This window comes from Propithecus coquereli, unplaced genomic scaffold (assembly GCF_000956105.1).
Source record: "Propithecus coquereli isolate 6110/MARCELLA unplaced genomic scaffold, Pcoq_1.0 Scaffold43, whole genome shotgun sequence".
Classification (NCBI taxonomy): Eukaryota; Metazoa; Chordata; class Mammalia; order Primates; family Indriidae; genus Propithecus; species Propithecus coquereli.
Window position 1 is genome coordinate 5209292 of NW_012150063.1, and position 5940 is coordinate 5215231.

The window sequence follows — 5940 nt, forward strand, 5'->3', positions numbered from 1 at the left end:
AAGACACGATAAGCTTAGAGAGGTTACCTAACTGTAAAGTTCTACAGCTAGAAAGTGGTGGGGCCACAATTTGAAACTGGACTATTGTTCTAAGACATATGCTCTTAACTTTATACTAGAAAGCCTCCATGGTACATATCTGAGCGTGGGAAGTAGGAATCTAATTGTATACCTTCCTGACTTAAAACTATTTTTTCTCACCACCTCAGATATCTGTTTATAATTTTAAACCACTTTTATTTATCTTCAAAATATCACTTATTCTGTTTATAAATAAAGTAAACATATAGACTCTGAGTAGCCATTGGAAATTTTAGGTTCTGTAAAGCTTTTCTAGGATTCCTTATACTAACAATAGTTATGATGTTATGGTCGGTGATTTAAAAAATTAATTACCATGTTTTGGACACCTTCTTGGTATTTTACTTGTGTTATCTCATTTAAATATCACAATATATCTATGTGAAGAAATTACTGAAATTCAGTTTTATAGCTGAATAAACTAAGATTTAAGCAAAGTCACACAGCTTGTACATGTTGGTAAACTGCAAAGCTCATGATTTTTCACCTGATACTGTAGCACTTCATCGATTCCTATAACTCTTTTGCAAGGATTGGAGTCAGAAGAAGGAAACCCCTTTGAGATATCCTACAATCCCTCAGAGTCAAAAAAGAATCTGTTATTCTGTTGGATGATGCTATTTAAATATTAATTCTTGCACAGTTGAAGGCAATGTGCATATATGTTCATGTTAGAATACTGCTTAAAGTCTAATCACTATTTTCCATTTATCAGTATTATTGGTGTATACTGTACTATAGTATAACAAAATAGTTCACTAATAATTAGTAACTTATTTTTACAGGTAGAGTTTTGTTTGAAATCACTATTGGGTACATAGAATAGGGAACATACATAGTGCCACAATAGTTATTCATAAAATGTGGCAAATTCTTGGAAAAAATAATTATTTTATAGAGCTTCTCTGAAATATTCTGTTCCCTTTTCCCAATATTCTACTCCCTTCCCCAAAAAGTCACTATTGACTATTCCTTTCTTGGTTTTCTTTACTTGGTAGACAAGGCCTTCCAGAAACCCTGGGGAAAGTAAGCAATATTGTGAGAAGAATTTTTAATTTCATTCAGCATAAGAAAAGTGTCTTACTTAAGGATCCCTAGAAAACAGAAATAGAGGCAGGACTTAAATGCTAATTATTTATTGGGAGATGCAATAACAGGGCAGTGAAAATGACGAGAAAAGGAAGCAAAGTAAGAAAAATGCAGTGTTATAAATTCTCATGGTAGCCAGGCTTCATAGCAAGCTGCAAAAGACAGAGCTTGTCGATAGACATATACATCCACTCAGTCACATAGGTTGTCTCTAGGCAGGTATAGAACAACCGTGCCTTACCAACGTCCATAAGTTGAAGAAATGGAGAGATCGCTTAATTTATTTGCTGGCTCCCTCTGTCTCCTGTCTCTGGTTGTTCAAAGTTGTATTACTCCAGCAGCCAACAAGATAGTGAAGTTCCATGATCTACAGTGTAGTAGGGGCTTCTGCTTTATATCTTGTCAGAAAGATGGTAAAACTGAGCAGGCCCACGTGTGGTCAGTTGCCATACTAGTGGCCGAAGTGGAGCAAACAGCCAAGGGTCCAGGAGAAAAAAAAGGCCAAGAGAATCCAACTGAGCACATAAAGTATTTTTGATGCAGCCTACATTTGGGGAAACTCACATCTAACTATGCCTTGGATCATATTTAGTTCTCATGCTCAAATATGAGACCTCAGTTTTTGTGAGAATTAGATATTCTCACTTCTCCCAGAGGGGAGATATAAATCTAACCAGTTCTTCACCGCTAGCCTTTAGTGTGACTATAATATGGCAACAATCTATTCCCTGATAGTACTAATTATTAATATCATATTGACTTATCTGTGAATGATGCTCAAGTCTGTCTTCTCTGTCAATTAGTCATGGAGAATTATCTCATGAGAACATAAAATGTGGGCCAAGAGACAAACACTGGTGCAATAAAGGGAGTTGACCTGGAAGACTGAACCACCATTTCATGAAGTATAGTCCCGGCTTTTGCATCTTAGTCAGCCCAGTATTGAATGTATCATGAGATACTTATTTGTCCACATTTCTTTTTTTTCTCTCTTAAGGCTTTATATGCTCCTCCATCCCCCCATGAGTAGTGTATACTCCTTTACCCTATTGCCTTTGGACTTAGCCATGTGAATTGCTTTGACAGAGGATGAAGGTGGAATAGAGGCACCTTCTCAGAAGGTGGAAGAGGAGCAGAAGCAATAAGGTGCCAGTTATGAGCTGAAGCTTTAAGTGGCATCATGTGTTTCTATTTGTCCCCTCTTTCCTTTGAACTTCTGCTATTTCATTATTGGAGGAGCAAGTCGTGGGTAGTTACTGGTATCGGAATGAGTGACAGAGGTTAAGTAGATCTAAACCCAGCTTGTAGCCTGGAATTACCCCACCTAACTCAAAAACCATGGTAAAGAAACATAAATGTCTGTTGTTGTAAGGTATTGAGATTTTCATGTTGCTTTTTATGCAGTATAATTATAACAAAAACTCGATTGATAAAAAATAGTTCCCTCGATAGATTATTGCAACTCTCACTTATCCTAAAACTTGGTGGATTGGATCATACATGTTCTAATAGGTAGCTAATAATTCATAGTTACTTACTGTCAGTTCAGACACTCAGTCTTTCCTACTGCTTAATGGCATCGCAGGACTCATTTTTCTAATGAAGAGTAATTCTTTGCCTTGGAGGGGATGGTTGTCTCCAAATATCTAGAATTATGTGCTGAATTTCACCTGCTGCAGTCTCCTAAATACTCCATTCAGCATCCTTATCTACCTTCTATACCCTTAGGGATATTGTATCATATGGATCAAGTGACAGTGATGCTTGAGGGTTTTGTCTACTTTGGATACAGAAAGTTGGAAAGAGCATTGTTCCCGTGATAACAACAATAACAACAAAAGTCATATATTCTACAAATTTATAACCTATCTTGAATTTAATGGAAGGTTACAGGGCAAACACTCTCCAGAAATTTAAAGAAAAATAATCACCTCCAAGAAATGGGAAAATGAACACTAGCTTATTTGGAATAGATCATGGGATGAAGAACACCAGAGAAGCGATTCAGAGTATTTCAGCTAACATTTTTAATGAATTTCTAAAGCTAAGTATGGGCTAAAATGAAAGCATAGAACCCCTGGGATTCACATACTCAAAGGAAGTTTGCACCCTCTTGCAGGGGAGACTTCACTCCACAGACCTCACCATGTGTTCAAAAGATCGGAGATAAGAAAAGCTACTGGAAACAGGGACAAATTACTGATTAAATGTTGCCAGCAGCTGGAGTTGGGGAGAAGATTGTCTACGTAAGGACACGAGGGAATGTTTTTGAGGGTGACGAAAATGAATGTTTCATTAGATGGTCACCCAAGCACACCTGCTTGTCAAAGCTTGCATAATTGTACACCAAAAAAGGGTGATTTACTGAATGGTAATTTGCATAGAATATAATATGAAATTTACCTTAAAATATCATTTTTCTTAAAGTTCCATGCAATAGGCAAAAAAGTGTCAATGATTAAAATACCAGAAATGATAAATCCAGCTATTCTATGCACTCTAGGAGAGTTTCATGTTCAAAAATCAAGAAAAAAACATGAAAACCTACAAATTCATAATATCCCAATTTTTCCTTATATCTTTAGAAAAGAATTTTTTTCTAGGAATAAATCATTTTGTTGATCAATAATAAGTAAGGCCAAGTTAACTCGATATGCCTGTGGAATCTCTGGATATCTTGAGTAAATACAAATAGGCCAGGTCACTTGATTATTTAATTATCTTAGTTTAATTCTATTTCCCAGTCACTCCTCATGATTCTTAACATAATACATGAGGAGACATTATTAAAACATCCTCTTGATTTTATAGTCTCCTCTTAAATCAGTTACAGGCACTTAACCGGCTCTGTCCTGATCTACGTGAACTGCCGGTAATAACCATTTTCTTTCTTAGCTAAAATTTCAGTGCCTTTTTACATTAGTGGTTTCTATATATGAAGTGATTTTGTTTCAGATCCTGTTGAAGGCAGAGGAATGGGTGCTAAATTATCCTAATACAGTTGTGTACCGCATAATGATGTTTCAGTCAACAATGGACCACATATATGAAAGTGGATCCATAAGATAATATCCCATTTTTAATGTACCTTTGCTATGCTTAGATATGTTTAGATACACAGATACTTACCGGTTGTTATAATTGCCTACAGTATTCAGTATAGTAACATGCTGTACAGATCTGTAGCCTAGGAGCAAAAGGCTATACCATATAGCCTAGGTGTGTAGTAGGTTATACCACCTGGGTTTGTGTGTAAGTACACTCTATTATGTTTGCACAAGGATGAAATTGCCTACAGATTCATTTCCTGGAACATATCCTAGTCATTAAGCAATGCGTGATTGTATTAGTGAGTCCATCACATTAATAAAACTCTTATGTTTCAGAAGATAGAAAACAATACTACAAAATGGGATCTGAAGAAAACAAATTACATTATGTGTTTATAAGCCCAAGATAATGCTAAAAGCTGGTCTTTTTTTTTTTTATTTCAGCATATTATGGGGGTACAGATGTTTAGGTTACGTATGTTGCCCTTGCCCCCCCGCCCCCCCTAAGTCCGAGTTTCAAATATGTCCATCCTTCGGGTGGTGCGCATTGTACTCTTTGTGTATGCATATACCCATCCCCTCCTCCCTCCTCCCCCCTCCCCTCTGCCCAACATCCAATAGATGTTATTCTTATATGTGCACTTATGTGTTGATCAGTTAATACCAATTTGATGGTGAGTACATGTGGTGCTTGTCTTTCCATTCTTGGGATACCTCACTTAGTAGAATGTGTTCCAGCTCTATCCAGGAGTATACAAGAGGTGCTATATCACTATTGTTTCTTAAAGCTGAATAGTACTCCATGGTATACATATACCACATTTTATTAATCCACTCATGTATTGATGGACACTTGGGTATTTCTTTATATTTGTAAAGAATATATTTATATTTAACAGCAGTCATTTGTAAAATATGGAAATTTAGTAACTATTATTAGTGCTTCCAACTAGAGAATCACTAAACATAGTAAATGTTAGCAATATGAAAAAATACAAGAAAGTTCTCCTTACACACATTGGTGTGTGCTCACAAATATACTGTTACTGTAAGACGTTATAGACTCATTATTAACTTTGTATTATTGATGATTATTAAACAAATGAGGTCATCATGTAAGATATAAGAGCTCACAAAAGTCTTCTCTAAGTAGGTACAAATCTTAAAAAAGAAAAAGAAAAAAGAAAAGAAGACAAGAACATCTGGTCTAACTTTTAGTATTATACTTCATAATAAGAAGAATTTGATCTTGTCATTGTGTGGGTGTGTGATCTAATTATCAGTAATTTGAAACATTCACTAATGAAAAAATGATTATTAAACATTGACATAAATCCCTCGATGTTGATAAACTTCTACAATTATTTTACAAATACTGTTTCATATAAATGAAGGAATGGTGTTGATGGGTTGTATTCTGAACATGGAGAAAATAATAAGCAAGTCAAGATGTAACATTATTTGTGATTAGCTAAAGATAGGATAATTCTGTGTGTTTTAAGAAGCAATCTCAGGAGAAGAAGGGAGGGACACAGGCCAGGACCAAAAGTAGTTGGGAAATTTATGGCATGAGTATATTTAGCATATAACTTCAATCCAATATCCTATATTAAATATCATATTATAATGAATAGTAAATATATAATTTATGATTAAATAGGATCTGATTTAGATAAGAATTCTCAAAAATAGGCTGGTTTCTCTTTGAATAGTTGTTCTT